This window comes from Castor canadensis, chromosome 5 (genome assembly GCF_047511655.1).
Source record: "Castor canadensis chromosome 5, mCasCan1.hap1v2, whole genome shotgun sequence".
Lineage (NCBI taxonomy): Eukaryota > Metazoa > Chordata > Mammalia > Rodentia > Castoridae > Castor > Castor canadensis.
In genome coordinates, this window is record NC_133390.1 from 62,541,536 (window position 1) to 62,562,584 (window position 21,049).

Consider the following 21,049-nt stretch of genomic DNA (forward strand, 5'->3'; position numbering starts at 1 on the left):
CCCTCACTACCATCCCCCCCATCCCTGCCCAGTTTACTCTCAAAAGTGCCCTAGTTTGGACAAGTTATATATCACACTAATGTAAGTGGTAGAGACAATCAAACCAGAGAGCAGGTGCCCCATCTAAACAGGACAGCTGCTACCCACATCTAACTAATAGCTGCTGTGGGTCCAGGGCTGTCAAATATTCCAGTCTTTTCAAGAGAAGCCAGAAATCTGGGTTCTCACAATTTTTAAATGCTGGATAAATTTTTAAAAATATTCTGCTAGCTGAATAAAACTTTGGGGTGCCAAGTTTGCAACTTCTGGTTTAAAATCTGGAGGGAAGACATTGGCATCTTTAACAATTAAAAATTTGTCAACAACTGACCAAACAACACAGAAAATGTACTAATAGCTTCCAGTTCCTGCAGCTGTTTACAGATTCTCACATTAAGAGGTCCCCATGTGAGATCTTCATGTCCTCATGCACAATCCCCAGATAACTCCTAGAACTACTCAAAATCTACTAAAAGGATAAAGTATGTATCATGTATTCAACCTTAATTTTGTGGACGTGAAATTTTAGGTCTGGAGAAGAAAGACTTAGTGGTAGGTTTTGTCTTTCCTCTTAAGGAATGTCCTGGTCTGTTCAGGATCCTGTAACAAAATACCATACAATATGAAGACTGAGATCAGGGTACCAACAGAGTTAGATTCTGGTGAGGGCCCTTTTTCAAGTTGCAAACTGGCCATCTTCTCATTTCTTCACATAATAGAAGGCTGGAGAGCTCTCAGGTCTCTTAAAAAGGCATTAATCCCAGTCACAAGGACTCCACCCTCAAGACCTAAATCACCTTCCAAAGGTTGCACCTCCTCATACTGTCACATTAGGTGTTGAAGTTTCAACATATGAATTTGGGAGTGATGCAAACATTCAGTCCACAATGAGTTTAAATACACACACATTTCTTTTTATTTACCATGTTGGCTTCATTCCATCGCACCCCTATTTTTCTGCTGGGTCTGTGCCCCTCCAAGGTCAGCATTAATTTCCCAGGGCTAACTTTCTAATAATTCCTCCTTCACAAAACCAACTGACCCAAGGACATAGGGCTCCTATTGGAGCTTCCAGCATTAGTCTTGGTAGGAACAGTGAGAGCTCAATTACCATTTTTCACGTGAGCACAAACTCAGCAACTGAGGCATTTACCTTTAAATTTTAGTTAGCCCAGTGCTGGTTGAAAGTGACTTATGCAGCAGTACATGTAGGAATGTCTTGTCAATGGTGGTTTTAGCGCACTTTATGTGAGCAAGGCAAGTTCCCAGTGGCCTGACACGTTATTTTTTTTTTGTTTCTCCTGTTGCTGGGTTCCACTTTCTACCATTACCACCTTTTAGTATTGACCTCAGAGCAATTTTCCCTGCTCTAACAAAAGGAACTCAGAATGAACTTTACTTTTGTTCTTACTCCTCATCATCCACTTTGAGACCAGGCTGAAGTTGTGGAGGAGTTCAAATGGCCCCTTGCTCCCACCAGTATGATTCAGAGAGATTAGCCCTCCTTTTGCACCCTCTTCCTAATGTTCTCCTCTTCCCCTGAGCTATCCTCCCGTGCTGTCTGCTCCTTTGTCTGTGAAACACATTTTCTCTCACTATCACTTTGTTCCCTGCCTGCACTGGATGACTTTAGCTTGTCTCTTAACAAAATCAAGATGTTGCTATTAATGGTCCTCTCTTTCTTAACAGCTTACAGTCACTTCCCTTTATTTAGTCCTTTTCCCCTTCCCTTCCAAACCACATAATCATCTCTGCTTCAAATAAAAGCTTTATAGCCATTTCATAACCACTGCTTTATAGTTGCTATCAAAAAGGCACAAGAGGAGGAGATAATAGAAAAGGGGGAGAAACCAAAAGGTGAGGGACTGAGGGATACTCCAATAATTGAGAAACACAGCCAGCATTTTCAGGTCACTTCTGCGAGGCAATTTAGGCATGGTTAGTTCATAAGACAACATTGCAAGCTCGGTGGTCTGGTGAAGTTTTCCTTTAATTTTTATGGATAGATAAGAAGGTGGTCTCCCATCTGAGGATTGTTTTCCTTCCAATAGTTAAAAATATTATCTTAGAACTCTCCCAGCATTATTTATGTTGGCCATAAATCCTTCCACCAAGTCCGATTATATGATAAATATGAGCTTTTCAAGTCATATCCTCCCAGCGCTAAAATATTTACCCGTATTTTCCATTCCTCTCTCATTTATTTTTATTTTTATTTTTATTTAACAAACATTTTTAAATAACATTTCCATCACAATGCCATTTATTGTTCCCCATCATGCCAGCTCTTGAAGAAAATATAAATGATGCAACTATATTCAGTTCCCCATAGTAATTAAACATCAAAAGAGAAGAGAGTGATGGAGTATGTTCAATTTTTTTTTTCTTTTCTACCCTTTCTCTGATTTGGGTGAGACTCTCCAATTTCATGTTGTTTTTGTAAAAAGTCTCTTCCAGTCACGTTGAAAACATCAGTTCCACTTTACTTTTCCTCTTGAACATTCAACTATTGCCACAAATCCAGTATGTCAAAAAACCAAATTTAATACCTATCTCATCAAACTAGTTCTACACTTCCTTGCCTATGTCAATGGAACTTATTTTCCAGTCAAATCCAGCTGGAAATGTTATTGCTTGGATGAATAACATGATATATACAAGCAATTGGTACAAGGTAGTGCAAAAAGAATCAGTAAGATTTGGTGAGTGGCTCAGAGGATGCAGTTAAGGCATTTAATCACATAAGATTACCATTCCTTCTGCCCTCACTTCCTTCCTATCCAAGCCAGCTTCATCCTCTTCCTCCTGCTGTTTTACCATTTTCTGCTACAAAGCTAAGCTTTCATAAATATCTTCATTAAGATACTTCCTTTCTCAAGCCTTCAGTGGCTTCCCAATATCATCCAGACCAAAGATAAAGTGGAAGCCTCATTTCTGGACCTAACATAATCTGAGCCCATCCGATGCCATAGACTTTCTGCCACCCCAATGGTAATATTCTAATCCTACCAGTTCTTCAGTATCCAAGCCAAGAACCAAATCTCCCATAAAAACTTGCTTTTCAGTTGGGTGTGGTGGTATATGCCTAATATCCCAGCACTCGGGAGGAAGATTTGAGTTTAAGGTCATCCTGGGATACGCAGAAAGACTTTGTCTCAAAGCAAAAACAAAATAAAACTTTTCAAGTGCTTAGACTCTCAAGATTAGAAAAGGATGGACTAGTATTCTGGTTTTCTTTACTCATAAAGGCATTAACAATCAGGGCTTGGATTCTGTGTGCCTCATCTCCCCAGCTGACTATCTGCTCTACAAGACAAGGAAAATTCCTCAGTATTCTCATTTGCACCTGTACCTCCCAGCTCCCCATCTCTATGATTCCAGCCTGCAACTTGTCCACTGAAATAATTAAAGGAGAATGTGGGACTAATTTTCAGAGTATGCCCTCTGCTCCTCTATCTTTAACACAGTGCTTGTCCCGTTACTCTTTTCATTATAGTTTCTTCAATATTTTCTGTACCTTAGTGCATTACCTGCTTTATCGCTCATTGCAATTCTCTGAGGTGAATAACATCTCCAATTTACAGAGGAGAAGCCGAGACTAACGGAGGTTGAGTGGCTTGCTACAGTATACACAGCAGGGGATTTAGGATTTGAACTCAGTATCATGACCCAGAAGTCCAGAATTTTCCCATTTCATTCCATGACCTCCCTAAATTGTGTTTTTTTCATACATCACCTGCTGTTCTTCAGGATCAAAGGCCAGAGGTAGGCTCGCCCTCCCCCCACACACACACCCCGGGCTACACCCACAGTTGTTTCCTAGTACTATAGGACGGTAGGATAGGATTACTTATTAACTATTCCCTTTTCCCTTTCTAGTTCTGGAAATCTGTACTGCATTTTAATGATGAGAGGGTTTAGGAATGACCCAGAGATGGTAATTTTGTTTTGGTCAAAGACTCATACATTTACATATAAATGAAAAGCAAAGGGACATTTAAATTGTAGAAAGGGGAAAAAATAACTTAGTCTTCCTCCTTGTCAGAAAAAGGCCTCTTTGGTGAAAGTGATTTTACAGCCAGAATGAATGTCACAGATCATTTGTCCAACCCCCTCGTTTTACTGAGACAGAACAGCTCTGGCAAGGGTGGGACTAATACAGGGTTCTACAGGAAATGATAGGCAAGGCCAGAAGAAGAGGCTAGGTTTCCTTCCTCTGCCTCAGCCTTTCGCCACATCCCTCTCTCTTATTCTGCTTCTACATAGCCCAGATGCATTAAAGTAGCTCCTACATCACACACGAGGTGCTTTGCAAGCATTAATGTTGTCATTTTTGACCCTGGAGTTTTAGGTCACAAGCCCAGCTCTGGGGGTTCCACATGTTGGTGCAGCCACTTGCCCCAGTGTGCCAAAGGAAAGAGATTGATTAACATGTCACAGGAAGAGGCAAAGCACACACCTCAGCCTGTCCTCAGGATACGGACATGAGCTTTAAGTTCAAACAGAAAAATAATTTAGCCAGAGGGAGAAAGGTAAGCGTAATCATTAAACAGTCCCAATTACAGTTGTGGCTTGGTTGATCATTATCTTGGTTCTGGTTCTGCGAGGGTACCAGAGAATTTGTTATCGCTGTCATCACTTGAGGGGAGCAATCTGGTTCCCATGAGATGATTACTGCTGCTCCAGGGTGCAGCATCATCATCATTATAGGTAATTATCTTCATTTGCAGGGTGGTCTGTCCTGTGAGGTTCTGCTCATTCTTTCCTTGGGGTTAGTTTCAGCTCTTGTTGACAGACATTATGGAGCAGTCCTGTCCTTCCTGGATTCCAACATGGCTGCAAGACAATGGCTCAAAGCAAAGAACACAAATGCAAAATGGAGACAAGGATGCCAAGCTTTTATAAAACTTGCCCTCAGCTAGCTCATGGGCTCATGGAAGAGTCAATACTTGTTCATCAAAGAACTTCTAAGTACCTGTTACACTTTGGCTATCAAGTATCCTCTCCAGCCACGGGGGTAATAGTGATTTTTGAACAAAGAGACCATTCTGTTGTAGATACATTTTAGAAGCCTTCATTGGTATCATTATTATGACTGTGAGCATCATGAAATTTGGCAAAAGATGTCCCAATCCAGCTCAGAAAGATCATATAGACCAAGTCCTTTCCAATGCTTTATATACTCCTCTCTGGTCCATACCCCTCCCATTAATTATACTTTTGTAATTGTTGTGAATTGATTGTTTTTTACTGGGAGATGGGAAGGAGCGAGCATTGGTGTTCAGCTTCCAGTGTCCTATTTTTTTTGCATGGGTTCTTGTTGGTCTTTTGAGTTTGTTCCAGCCAATTAGCACGTAAAAATCAACATCCTAGCACAGGGATATTGGTCAGTCTTACACATCTTTCCCCTCTTAATGCTTTCTGATGCCTACCATTCATTCATTTATACAGTCAAGAAAAAACTTTCCCCTTCTGGCTAAGTGGCAGGCTCTCTCCAGACACTTGGGATCAAATGACAAATATCCCACAGAGAGCATTTGCCTTGGAATTTACAGACCAGGAGCAAACTCTAAAATGACTATATTTTACATAAAATTGGAAATTTTCACTTTGCTCATACAGCCTATCAAATCATATCCCAATCACAATAGAACTACCCAAGAGCTGAGAGAAGGTGGAAAACCTGCACATGCCAGTATACACAGATAAAAACACGAGTGTCTTTTACTGTTCATTTTCTATTCATTATCAAGAAACAGAACCGCAGGCTGGATTAGTGAGCTGTATTTACTCCTTTGCTTGGATCAACTCATACTAATTCTGCTTGAGTGTTCTTTGTTTAAATGTTTCTAACAAATCTATTACCACCACCATCACCCCTGAAGTATAATTTTTTTCCTTTCATGTTTGAGGAAACAGGGCTAGACCAGACAAATAACTGTTAGCAGTACTTTTATTTTAGGAATATCTGGTTCTCAGGCCTATGCCATTATTTCGACCCTCAATCCCCTTTCCTTCACTTGTACTTGTGGGGAAGAGAATGGAACTGTTAGATTTTAAAATAATATAACCTGCCTACTCTCTGAAAAGTGTCTTTTCAGAGTCGTGCCAGTGATTTTTTAAAATCTGTTTTGTTTTTGTTTTTGTTTTTTGAGAGAGGGTCTTGCTATGTTGCCCAGGATGGACTCAAACTCATAATCCTCCTGCCTCCACCTCCTGAGGGCTGGGATTATAGGTGTGTACCACCATGCCTAGCTTTTAACTGGGTTTTTAAATAGGTAATTTAATTTGTGATGTCTAAGAAAATAATCATGGGAGGGAATAGAGACCTTTTCTAATGATACTGAAAACTTTTTTGGAGCAACATTTGGAAATAAAGTTTAAGAAAAGAATTTAGACCAGGCAGCATGTTCAGTTGAATATTCATAATGAGAGCATTGTATATGTGCTTTAAATTTTAAAAAATAAGGAAAGTCATTTAAATCCATGCTCAGACTGGAAATTGAAACTCAGTGGTAGAGGGCATGCTTAGCACGTGCAAGGTTCTGGGTTCAACCCCAACCACTGGAAAAAACATAAAAAGCAAAATAAATAAATCTAGCCTTGAGAGAAGATCAAGTTAAGTGACACTGGGTAGGCATGTGTGTAAAATAACTTACAATGGTTTTTGGTGTGACTTTTAAAATCAGTGACACTAAGAAGTGTCCATTTGGAGGTAAAAGATTTTAAAAGTTACCATTTGATACTGTTAATCTTCTCAATTACATTCGTTGAATGGATGACCTCTTCATTCTACAGACATGTTTTGCTTTTTACTATGTCCCACTTTCTGGATGGTGGAAATTCAAAAGTGAAAATGTCAGTCAGGGTTTTTGCTTTCGAAATCACAGCTTAGTGGAGGTAATAAACATTTCACTACAAAACAGCGTTCCAATGACTTTGCTAGTGAAGATACAAAGTGCCCTGGAATGAGAGATTGAAAGGCTTTCTCACCATGCTTTGTGAACTAATGCAAGAACTTGCAGGTTAATAAATGTGTATGGACTTAATGAGGACAACTGAGAAAATAGTGGACTTGGTAAAAGACGTAGAGCTTTACCAACGAAAGAATATTTCAGACCACTAATGAAAGAGTCTGAGAATTCCGTCGAGATTTGACTAAGTTCTTTCCATGATACCCATGTTGCCTCTAAGTATCCTTCTGTCATTCATTTTTTTGTCCAAAATTTGTAGGCAGAAGAGGCAATGTGAGTGATACTACGGAAAGAACAATGCTCCTTTGATGAAATGAACCCATATTGCCACAATTTACCCCGGAAGGAAAGAGACATTCTTCTTGGACGTGGTTAACTGACCATAGCAGCTGCAGTTTTGTGCTCTGGGGTTTACCTTACCTTTGGAGCTCACATTTTTTGGGTTAGTACTGTCTCCATCAGGCTTCTTTTCTTTCAGGAACACTGGCTCAAGCTGGTATGGAAACATTTATTGCTTTCCCTGACAGTTGCTGAATTTTTTTGTCTCACATAACTGAACAGATTTAGATCCACCATCTTTTTTCTTTAGCAGTGGGAGTAATATAGAGTGGCAGAGGTATTACCCAAGCCAGGGAAGACATTTGGGCAATTGTTATAACCTCCCATGGAGCCAGATATGACTGACAGTATTAACAGTTAATCCTAATTCTACTATCTCATTTGCAGTGGGTCACCAGCAAGCTGGAGCCATTTTCTTTGTGTCAACCAATTAGCTTATAGACAGTCTTGTGTCGTCTATATTCTTATCCAGTATCCTACTTTACCACTGGATTATTTTGAGGCAAATCCCAGACATTTTAAAATTTTACTCATAAGTATTTCACTATGCATTTTTGAAAGATAAGGGCTTGCTTTAAAATTTTAAACAAAGTGCTATGATTATATTTCTGTTGGATATTGATGATCTAGAGGACCCATAAGTTTCAGGTTTGATTTTTGGGGGGCAAGACTATTTCATAGGCAGTAGTGAGTTCTTCCATACAGAGGTACACAGTGGTTGACTCTCTTTGTGCTGATTGATCTGTGGTCCTAATATTTAGCTCTATCAGTGAGTTAAACCCCCATCAGCTAATGGTTTTAACAGCCATTACTGATCATTTTCCACATTAGCTATTTCATTAGGGGGTGCTTTGGGCTAAATGTTTACTCCCAAAATTTATATATTGAAACCTTATCACCAGTGTAATGGTATTAGGAGGTGGGACTTTGGGAAGGTAATAAGGTTTAGATGAGGTCATAAGGGTGGAGCCCTCATGATGGATTAGTGCATTTATAAGAAGAGGCCAGAGTATTTGCTGTCTGCCTTGTGAGGATATAGCAAGAAGGTAGCTGTCCGCCAACCAGGAAGAAGGTCTTCACCAGACACTGAGTTTGGGGCTTCTTGATCCTGGCCTTCCCAGCCTCCAGAACTGTAAAAAATAAATGTTTAAGCCACTAAGTCTATGGTCTTCTGTTATAGTAGCCTGAAATAACAATGATGGGGCTTCTGGGTTATATCTTGTCATTTCTTCTGCATTAAGTATTATAATGAACTCACACATTTAGGCAATCTAGTGTTTTATTTATTTTTGTGGTACTGGGGATTTAACCCAGTACCCTGGGATGACAGGGGTGTGCTACCATGACCAGTTTTTGTTTGTTTATTTTTTCCATTGAAATGGTTCTCACAACTTTTCTTTTGCCTGTCTGATCTGGAATTGCGATCCTCCCAATCGTAGCCTCCCAAGTAGCTAGGGTTAAAGGCAGGTGCTTCTAGCACCTGGCTTGTATTTTGTTTTTGAGATAGGGTCTGGCTAACTGCCTAGACTGCCTGAAACTCATAATCATCCTGCCACTCCTATCCCTCCCTCCACGCCCCAGCTTTAAGCTGTTTGGCATTTTTGAAACCATTCTAGTTGTTCTTTTTGATCCTCAAGTTGTCTTAGCTTTCGTTACAGGATTTTTACACCCTAGGCTTAACCTTCTGGGCTCCATAGGTCAGGTCTGGCCACTTGCCTCAATACACCAAATAAAGAGAAAAGTAGTGGAAGAGATCAGAGAGATGAGATTTAATTGATGAGGGATGGGCACACCGTGGGGAGAGGCAAGATAGCGTTTCAATCCGTCTTCTTCAAACAGACTTTTGTTTAGGTTTAAGTAGAGGAGGAAGAATTGGTGGCAGGATGAGAGGTATGCTTAATTATTAAGCAGTTCCAGCCACTGGCGTGTTCAGGTGGCCACAGGTGGCAGCCACAGGTGTTCCTGTTGCGTATTGTCTAGGGATTGGTCAGATGGAGCATTGTTACAATAAGTCACTGCTGCTTGCAGGGGTCAGCTTTGTCTCTTGTCACAGGGTGTTTGTCCGTCAGTCCTGCTCCTTTCTGGATTCCTGGACTCCTGGATGCAAAGTGATTGCAGGAGAGAAAGGGTCAGAGTGAAGGAAATGTTAGGTCCCAGTACTTGAGGCCAGTGTGTGGAGTGTGCAAGATTTCACAGAAAAATGGGAATTGAGGCAAAAGCAAAGTTTTATTCACTTTCCAAAAGAGGAAAGGACTCAGATACTAGGAGTAATATTGGCCCAGAATGAGGTTAGGGCTAGGGCATTTGTATCTTTGAAGAAGATACAAAGTAATTATATCTGGGCTTAAATTGATTCATTTATAATTTAAGAATATATTAATATACTGCTTTGAATTTGTAGAAGGAGAAAAAAAAAAGGTGTAGAAAGAATATACTGCTGACATTTTGGGTTTTTTGGTTCTGCTAGCTGTTCCAGGAAGTGACTGGGATGGTCAGTTTCTCAATGTTTTGCAAGGTGGTTGTTTATTAGTTTGTACAATCTTTTCTGTGACATTGTGTGGTCAGAAAGGTTGTCAACAGATTCAAGTGGGGTTCCGCTTGAGTTCAGAGGAAGAGTTTCTGCAAAACAAAGTAAAAGAGCCTTCCTGCCAGACAAAATGGAGTCCTTTCTAAAAAGGAGTAGGTTAGGCTAATTTTAGCTGGGAATTTACAGGACACAGATACAAAATAAAGGCTGTAATGCCTACTTTTATCCTACTTTCAGTTAATTTACAGACCCAAGTAAGGAGTCAGTACTTTTCAACAAAAGCAACTTGAGTATTTGTTATGCTTCAGTCAATAGGGGATCTGATTCTTCTTGATACAGTCCCAGTGTTCTTTGTTGTTAGTTTTGTTGCTGATTTCTGTCTGGAATAACAAGATGTCCAGGATCATATTTAGATTTCCTGCCTCCAATTTGGAACCAACCATTTTCCTAAGAAATTCTCATTCTTTTTATTGGGAAGTGCTTTTTTTGAGGTCATAATCTGATTTCTAGGAGTATTTATTGCTATACCTATTTTCATGCTTCCAGTGTATTTCAGTGGACAAAGCAAAGAACTACACTTTTTTTTTTGCTTTGCTTTTCTTTTTTTTTTTTTTGGCAGTACTGGGAATTGAACTCAGGGCCTCACACTTGCTAGGCAGGCACTCTACTGCTTGAGCCACTCCACTAGCCCCCCCCCCTTTTTTTTTAACAGAAAGAAAATACATTGTGAAGTCAAATAAAATGTAGATTAGTGGATTTTTACCTGATTTTTTTGGATTTTTCTATTTGTATCTTTTTTAAAACTGAAAACTTTAGTTTCTAATGATAGCACAAAATTACTTATTATGTTTCATCCATACACAGACATATGCAATAGCATCCAATATTTAAGAATAACAGTGCAATGTCTCATTACAGTTTAGAGATTCTTTATAATTCTTCATGATTTTGGAGGTGTGCACCTCTTGGAGACGCACAGTCAAATTACTGTGTTTTTTAATATCACTTGAAATTATTTCTAGCTGTGTGATTAAGCCATCAACTCTATTCAAAGATTCATTTATTTTATTTTGCTTTTGATTTTTAAGGGTTGCTTATTATCATGAATATTTAATCCAGGTGTGAGTGGTTTTTATTTCAACACTTTAAGTATTTCACTTTATTCTCATCTTGTTTACATGGCTTCTGAAGAGAAGCTTGTTGTGATTCTTATGCTTGTTCTCTGTGGATAAGGTGTTTTCTTGCTTCCCCTGGCTTCTTTCAAGATTTTCCTCTCTTCTTTGTCTTTGGTTTTCTTCAGTGTGAATATGATATACCTAGGTATAGATTTTTTATAATTATATTTTATATATTTATATCTATAGATATTAATGTTGATATTGCTTGATATTAGCTGACTCCTGGTTCTCTAGCTTGGTTTCTGTCTTTAATTTGGGGAAACTCTTGGCCGTCATTACTTTAAATAGTTCTGCTGTGTTTTCTTCTTTTGTTCTTGTATTCCAATAACTCAGAGTTATACCTTTTGAAACTATTCCATGGTTCTTGGCTATTCTGTACTATTTTCTTTTTAATGATTTCTTTTTCTTTTTGTATTACTGTCTGGAGAGTTTCTATTGATGTATATTCAACTTCCCTGATTCTTTTCTTGGCCATGTCCAGTCTGCTGATAAGCTCATCACAGGCATTCTTCATTTCTGTTATGGTGGTTTTAATTTTAGCATTTACTTTTGATCCTCTCTTGGAAGTTCCATCTCTGTTTCCATTGTTCAACTGTTCTTGCATATTGTGAAGTTTTTCATTAAATCCTGTAACACGTTAATTATGGCTAATTCCAAAATTTGTGTCATATTCGAGTCTGTGCTTGCTTTGTCTCTGTAGTCTCCTTTTTTTTGTTGCATTTATCAGGCTTCGTAACTTTTTGTTCAAAGCTGGACATGATGTATCAGGTAATCAGAACTTAAGTAAATAGGCCTTTACTCTGAAGTTTTATGTAATCTGGTTAGGAGTTGGACTATGTTTAGGGTTTAGTATAGCACTAGCTGTTGAAAGCTTCAAGTTCCTCTAGTGTCTTTGTTGAGTTTTTTCCCCCCCAATATTTTTTGGGGTTTCCTTAAATAGAGTCTGCACCTTTCAGCTATAACCCATAATAATTACACTGAAGCCTTGCTGATGTGGTGAGTAAATGTGTGGGAAGGGAAGTATTCTATGTTATCATTAAATCTCAGCCTTTTAGTGTGACTATGTCCCTGAACTGTAACCTTCACAAGTATTTCTTAGTGTTTTACCCTTGTTCCACCTTTGGTGAGCCAGGAAGGCTAGAAAGGACAGGATTTGGATAGTGGTCCTTCCCCTGAAACATGGCCCCGGAAAAGTCTTTTCCCTGCCATGTAGACCTTTGCAATGAAGAACACTATTTCCCTCCGGCTGCCAGAGGGAATCTCTCCTGATTCTTTATCATGAGAAAGTGTTGTAGGGGTGTCCTCCATATGCTAGTCCATATTCAACCTCCAGGAAACTGGTAAAAACTATCACCTAATAGTTCTACCTAATGGTTCTAGTAACTTCTGCTGCTAGTAAACTGATGTCAGCTGTGATTTTAGGTATTTGTCCATCTCACCAGATTTCTAAGAGTTGGTCTCCCTCAAAATCTCAATTTTCTGATTGATCCAAAAACAATTGCTGATTTTTCAGTTTGCTCAGATATTTTTTTCTTAAATATATGGGAGTAATATCTTCCCAGCTCTTTACATGTTGGGGCAAAAAACATAAACCCCTGCACATTTATTTATTTTTAGATTTTTGAGACAGGGCCTTATTATGTAACCCAGCTTGGCCTTGAACTCAGGATCCTTCTGCCTTCACCTCCTGAGTGCTGGCCAGGATTATAGATATGCATCACCACACTCAACTTATATTTATTTTTGATCTTTGTTTATTTTGGCTTTATTGTCATTTCACTTTTTAATATACTTAACATGATTCTATTTCCTTCTTTATATGATATTAGAAAGCTTTCATTTATTGTTTTCCATTTTATGAAAATTCCATGTAAACATTATTTTATAGATCCAGACCAATGCTGTTGAACTTTCACTGATAATAAAAATTTCTGTATATGAGCTGTCCACATGTAGTTATTGAGCACTTAAAATGTGTCTAAAGCAACAGAGAAATTAGAATTAACTAGAATTTAAATTTTATTTAACTTTGGCTAATTAAATTTACATTACACAGCTGCACTTGGCTACTGGCTATTGTACTGACAGCAGCAGCTCTGGACTCACTTCCCTCCTCTAACCTTCATTCAGAGCTTGAGCTCAGATGCTTTTTTCCCTTCTTGGGACCTTCATATGTGTTCTTTGCTTCACATGGGAAAATCTTTGCCAGACTCATTTCTAGGAAAACTGATATCTACCATACAGGCCTCTCTTACTTCCTCAGAGTGGTCTTTTTCTCAGTGTGATCTTCCCTGGTTGGCATCCCCTGTTATTTTGCTCATTAAAAATATTTTTGTGCTAGGGTGGGGAGGGAGGGAATCATGGCTTAAGTGCTTGAGCATCTGCCTAGCAAGTACGAGGTCCTGAGTTCAAAGCCCCTGTACTGCCACCCCATTCTTGTTTCTTTCATAATAATTACCACAATTTACAGTTATATACTCATGTGTGTGTATATTTATTTAATGTCTATTGCTCACACCAAATTGTAAGCTCTATAAGAATGGCCTATATTTGCATCATTCATCACTATATCTCTGGGGCCAGCAGAATGTCTGGCACATATTAGAACTTCAACAAAGAAAGACAAAGTAGTGAGTAGAGCTGGAGCCACAGACTTCCTAGACTCTAGATCTGAGAGCATCTAGTGGCATGTGGGAATTGATATTGTCTGGATAAGGAAGACAAAGTGTACCCTATGACGGACCAGAAACCAGAGCCAGGGATTAGGATGTGGCTTTTTGAGTTGTTCAGAGTTTGGGGAATGTGGCCTTGACTACCTCCTGGGGCAGGAGTGGCCAAAATATGTATTATAGGCCAAATCCATCCACCTTCATTGTTGTAAATAAAGTTTTATTGGACCATAGCTACATTCATTCTTTTACATATTGTCTATGGCTGCTTTTGTACTATAATAGCAGAGTAGTTGCAAAAGAGACAGCATGGCTGCTAACTTAAAATATTTACTATTTATCTCTTAAGAGCTCTTTATAAAGAGCTGCTGCCCAAAGGAAAAAGAAAGTCTCATGACCAGTAACAAAATAAACCTGCCACTGGGCATGTGGATAGATTTCTTTGGGGGAAAATATCTCAATATTAATATTGGGCTGGAGTTAGTAAGACCAAGGGCCTGGTCAGAAGCCACTGAAAGATTACCAGACACTGTGAGAACGAAGCAAAATTATGCTATCTAAAACATGCATGTGAATCAAAATTTCAAATCACACAAAGAAATGAAATGCTAAGGAAGTCAATGAAAATCACACTTAGAACATGAGTTAATTTTTTTTCTTTTGAGACATGGTCTTGTAGCTTAAGTAGACCTGGAATTTACTATATATCCCAGGCTGGCCTCTAACTTGTGACTTTCCTGCCTCCATCTCTGCCTCCCAAGTGCTGGCTTTATAGGTGTGTGCCACCATACCTGGTTTAGTGAATTCTTACTTTTGGGGGGGAAGGGGGGCAGTACTGGTGTTTGAACTTAGGGCCTTGCACTTGTTAGGCAAGTGCTTTACACTTGAGCCTTGCTCCCAGCACTTTTCACTTCAGTTTGTTTCTCAGGTAGGTCTCGCTTTTTCCAGAGTCTGGCTGAAACTAGAGTTATTGGGCTCTAAGCCCAAACTCCAGTACTATATGCCAAATAAACAGACATGGTGAAGGGCGGAGAAAGGAAATTTATTACTCAGCTCAGGACGTGCTGTGGGAAGAGGCAAAGTAAGCCTTTGGCCAATCTTTAGCCATCTTTGGGGTACAGACATAAACTTTAGCTTTAAATGGACAAAGTAATTGGAAAGGGTATGCATAGTTAAACAGTCCTAGTCACAGGTGTGGCCTGGTTGACATTATCTCAGTCCTGGTTCTGCAAGGGGTCCTGGAAAAGTTGCTATCACTGTCACCACTTGAGGGGAGCAATCTGGTTCCCGAGAGATGATTACTTCTGCTCCAGGGTGCAGCTTCATCATTATAGGTAATTGTCCTCATTTGGGTGTGGTCTGTTCAGACTTACTGTTGCTTGAGGGTAGTTTCAGTCCCTTGTCATAAAGAAGTTATCAATCATTCCTGACCTTCCTTGGTGCCAAGATGGCTGTAGGAAAGAAGAGCTCAGAGCAAAGGACAACAGGTACAAAATGGAGACAGAGATGCCAAATTTTTCTCCTGTTCTTAGCTAATTTGTGGGTCCAAGTAAGGAGTCAGTGTTTTTCAGCAAAAGCAGTTTAAGGATCTCTTGTGCAGCCTCAAACTGCAATCTTCCTACTTGTGTCTTCTGCATAGCAGGGATTATAGACATGTACCACCATGTAGGGCCCACCAACTTAGTTCATTTTTTTTTTCTTGGTATGGTTGACTGATGCTCTTGATAATGAAATTTAAAAAAATTATTAGCATATAATAGTTGTAGAGAGGGGACTCATTGTGACATTTACGTATGTGCTTACAATAAATCTTGATTAGATTTTCCCCCCTCCATCATTCTCCCTCACCCGCCCTTTCTTAGAACAATTTCAACAGGTTTTGTTGTTCTATTTTGCACACATATATAGTGTACATCCACCATATTTGCTCTTCTTCACCCTCTCTACTTACCCTCCCCCTCCCACTGGTACCCACCTTTGGATCACCTTCCTGTCTTTCATGTTTTAAGTGTATATTGATTTGTTCAAGGGGGTTTCACTTGGTATTTTCCACATGTATATGTTGTACTTTAATCAGATTAACTCCCTCTATTACTTTTTTTTTTCTTTTTGTAGTACTAGACTTTGAACTCAGGGTCTACACCTTGAGCCACAACACCAGCCCTTTTTTGTGATGGGTTTTTTCAAGATAGGGTCTCATGAACTATTTGCCTGGACTAGCTTTGAACCACAGTCCTTCTGATCTCTGCCTCCTGAGTAGCTAGGATTACAACTGTGAGCCACTGGTGCCTGGCTATGTACTCTTTCTTTATCACCCTGCTCCCCTATTATTCAACAGCTTACTATCTTCATTCACAGATTCATAATGTTTTAATGTTATTCATTCTCTATCATTCTTTTTTCCTCTCCTGCCTCTCTGTAGTCCCTTCAGAAGGCACACCCACTATTAAAATCATGTTCTCTCTTTATATATATATATATGTGTGTGTGTGTGTGTGCACGTGTGTGTGTGTGTGTATGAGTGTGTGTGGGAGATCATATATGTATGTATGTGTGCATTCATGTAATAGGTCTAGCTTCCACATATGAGGGAAAACAGGACCTTTGTCCTTGTGGGCCTGGCTTACTTTGCTTAACATGATGATATCCAGTTTCATGCATTTACTTGCAAACAGCATAATTTCATTCTTTATGGTTGAAAAATACTCCATTGTGCATATATACCACATTTTCTTTCTGATTTTTTTTTTTGGCAGTATTGAACTCAGTGCCTCACACTTGCTAGGCTGGTGCTCTACCAATTGAACCCACTCCATCAGCCCCCACATTTTCTTAATTGAAGGGCAATCTAGGCTATTTTCAAAGCCTGGCTATTGTGAATAGTGCTGCAATAAACAGGGGTGTGCACATGGCTCTATTGTGTCCTGGCTTAACTGGTATATGCCCACGACTGGTATCACTAGATCATATGGCAGTTCTATTTTTAGGTTTTGAGAAACCTCCATACCGCTTTCCACAGCAGTTGCACTAATTTACATTCCCACCAGCAGTGTATAAGTGTTCTTTTTTCCCTACATCCTCACCTGCATTTGTTGTTTGTGTTATTGATGATAGCCATTCTGATTGGAGTGAGGTGACATCTCTATGTCATTTTGATTTGCATTTCCTTCATTGTTGACTGTTGTAACATCCTGATTTTATTAATTTGGCTCTTCTCCTTTCTTCTTTTGGTTAATTTGGCAAAAGGTTTGTTGATCTTGTTTATTTGTTCAAAGAACAAACTTTTTATTTCACTGATTCATTGTATGGTTCTCTTGGTCTCCAGTTCATTGACTTCTGGCCTAATTTTTATGATTTCTTTCCATTTACTATTTTTTGGATTGGTTTCTTCTTGTTTTTCTAGAACCTGAGGTGCATCACCAGATTATTTGTTTGAGACCTCTCTAATTTTCTTATGTGGGCACTCAAGGTTATAAACTTCCCTCTTAAGACTGCCTTTGCTGTGTCCCACAGGTTCTGGTAAATTGTATTCTCATTTTAATTTGAACCTAGGAATTTCTTTCCTAATTTCTTCAATGACCTGTTGATCATTTAAAAGCATGTTGTTCAATCTCCATGAGTTTGAATGGATTTTGTGGTTTTCCTTCCCATTGGTTTCTAATTTTATTCCATTATGTTCTGTTAGGATACAGGAGATTATTTTGATTTTTTAATATGTGTTGGGATTTGCTATATGATCTATTTTGTAGAAAGTTCCATGGTCTGCTGAGAAAAATGTGTCATCTGCTGCTGTAGGATAGAATAGCCTATAAATGTCTGTTAAATTCATTTCACCCATGGTTTTGTTTAGTTCTAGATATCTTTGTTAATTTTTCTGTCTGGATGTTCTGTCTATTGATGAGATTGAAGTGTTGATGTATTCCCCTATTATTGTATCTGGACTTTTCCTTTATGCTCAGAAGTGTTTGTTTTATGAACTTGGAGACACTGATGTTTGGTGCTTATACATTTAGAATTGTTATATCTTCTTGCTGTATTTTTCCCTTTATAAAAATATAGCAACCTTTTTTGCCTCTTCGGACTGAGTTTTACTTAAAATCTGTTTTGTCTGATTTCCTATTGGCTTTCTGTTTCTGCATGGCTGGTGTATCTTGTTTGTATGGGTCTTTGGTTGTGAGGTGTGTGTCTTGTAGACAACAGATTGTTAGATCTTGCTTTTTGATCTAATCAGACATTCTATTTCTTTTGATTAGAGTTAAGTCCATTTACATTTAGGACAATGATCGAGAGGTATTAAATGATTCCTGTATTTCTACTGCCTTTTTACCAGGTTGAGTCTATGTTTATTGTTCTTTACTTTTGGCATTGTTCATCTTTAGGTTTTGCTTTAGTTAATTCTTTTTTTTTATTATTAATATGTGCTTACAATGTTTGGACATTTCTCCCCCCTTCCCTCACCCCCTCCTTTAACCTCCCCCCCTTGCCCTCACCTCCTCGCTACCTGGCAGAAAAAATTTGCCCTTATTTCTAATTTTGTTGAAGAGAGAGTATAAGAAATAATAGGAAGGAACAAGGGTTTTTGCTAGTTGTGATAAGGGTAGCTATACAGTGAGTTGACTCACATTGATTTCCTGTGCATGTGTGTTACCCTCTAGGTTAATTCTTTTTGATCTAACCTTTTCTCTAGTTCCCGGTCCCCTTCTCTTACTGGCCTCAGTTGCTTTAAACTATCTGCTTTAGTTTCTCTGTGTTGAGGGCAACAAATGCCATCTAGTTTTTTAGGTGTCTTACCTATCCTCACACCTCCCTTGTGTGCTCTTGCTTTTATCATATGCTCAAAGCCCAATCCCCTTGTTGTGTTTGCCCTTGATCTAATGTCCACATATGAGGGAGAACATACGATTTTTGCTCTTCTGGGCAAGGCTTACCTCACTTAGAATGATGTTCTCCAATTCCATCCATTTACCAACGAATGATAACATTTCATTCTTCTTCATGACTGCATACAATTCCATTGTGTATAAATACCATATTTTCTTAATCCATTCGTCAGTAGTGGGGCATCTTGGCTGTTTCCATAACTTGCCTATTGTGAATAGTGCTGCAATAAACATGGGTATGCAGGTGCCTCTGGAGTAACCTGTGTCACAGTCTTTTGGGTATATCCCCAAGAGTGGTATTGCTGGATCATATGATAGATCAATGTTTAGCTTTTTGAGTAGCCTCCAAATTTTTTTCCAGAGTGGTAGTACTAGTTTACATTCCCACCAACAGTGTAAGAGGGTTCCTTTTTCCCCACATCCTCAACAACACCTGTTGTTGGTGGTGTTGCTAATGATGGCTATTCTAACAGGGTGAGGTGGAATCTTAGTGTGCTTTTAATTTGCATTTCCTTTATTGCTAGAGATGGTGAGCATTCTTTCATGTGTTTTTTGGCCATTTGAATTTCTTCTTTTGAGAAAGTTCTGTTTAGTTCACTTGCCCATTTCTTTATTGGTTCATTAGTTTTGGGAGAATTTAGTTTTTTAAGTTCCCTATATATTCTGGTTATCAGTCCTTTGTCTGATTTGTAGCTGGTAAATATTTCTCCCACTCTGTGGGTGTTCTCTTCAGTTTAGAGACCATTTCTTTTGTTGAGCAGAAGCTTTTTAGTTTCATGAATCCCATTTATCTATGCTACCTCTTAGTTGCTGTGCTTCTGGGGTTTCATTGAGAAAGTTCTTACCCATACCTACTAACTCCAGAGTATTTCCTACTCTTTCCTTTATCAACTTTAGAGTTTGTGGTCTGATATTAAGATCCTTGATCCATTTTGAGTTAATATTGGTATAGGGTGATATACATGGATCTACTTTCAGTTTTTTGCAGACTGCTAACCAGTTTTACCAGCAGTTTTTGTTGAAGAGGCTGCTATTTCTCCATTGTATATTTTTAGCTCATTTGTCAAAGACAAGTTGGTTATTGTTGTGTGGCTTCATATCTGGGTCCTCTATTCTGTTCCACTGGTCTGTTTTTGTGCCAGTACCATGCTGTTTTTATTGTTATTGCTTTGTAATATAGGTTGAAGTCGGGTATTGTGATACCTCCAGCATTGTTCTTTTGACTGAGTATTGCCTTGGCTACTCGTGGCCTCTTGTGTTTTCATATAAATTTAATGGTAGATTTTTCAATGTGTTTAATGAATATCATTGGAATTTTGATGGGAATTGCATTAAACATGTAGATTACTTTTGGGAATATAGACATTTTTACTATGTTGATTTTACCAATCCATGAGCATGGGAGATCTATCCACTTTCTATAGTCTTCCTCAATCTCTTTCTTCAGAAGTTCATAGTTTCCCTTGTAGAGGTCGTTCACATCCTTTGTTAGGTTTACACCTAGGTATTTGATTTTTTTGAGGCTTTTGTAAATGGAATTATTTTCATATATTCTTTCTCAGTTTGTTCATTATTAGTGTATAGAAATGCTAATGGTTTTTCTATGTTGATTTTGTATCCTGATACCTTGCTATAGCTGTTGATGGTGTCTAGGAGCTTCTGAGTAGAAGTTTTTGGGTCTTTAAGATATAAGATCATGTCATCTGCAAATAGGGATATTTTGACCATTTCTTTACCTATTTATATTCCTTTTATTCCTTCTTCTTGCCTAATTGCCCTGGCTAGGAATTCCAGTACTATGTTGAATAGGAGTGGAGATAGTGGGCATCCTTGTCTAGTTCCTGATTTTAGAGGGAATAGTTTCAGTTTTTCTCCATTAAGTATAATGCTGGCTGTAGGTTTGTCATATATAGCTTTTATAATGTCGAGGTACTTTCCTTCTATTCCTAGTTTTCTTAGAGCTTTTATCATGAATGGTGTTGGATCTTATCAAAGGCTTTTTCTGCATCTATTGAGATGATCAAGTGGTTTTTGTCTTTGCTTCTGTTAATGTGGTTTATTACGTTTATTGATTTTCGTATGTTGAACCACCCCTGCTTCCCTGGGATGAAGCCTACTTTGTTGTGGTGAATGATCTTTTTGATGTGTTGTTGAATTCGGTTTGCCATTATTTTGTTGAGGATTTTTGCATCAATGTTCATTAAGGAGATTGGCCTATAGTTCTCCTTTTTGGAGGTGTCTTTGCCTGGTTTTGGGATAAGTGTAATACTGGCTTCATAAAATGTGTTCGGCAGTTTTCCTTCCCTTTCTATTACATGGAACAGTGTAAGGATGGTTGGTATCAGTTCTTCTTTAAAGGTCTGATAAAACTCAGCAGAGAATCCATCAGGTCCTGGACTTTTCTTCTTGGGGAGACTCTTGACTGCTGCTTCAATTTCATTTT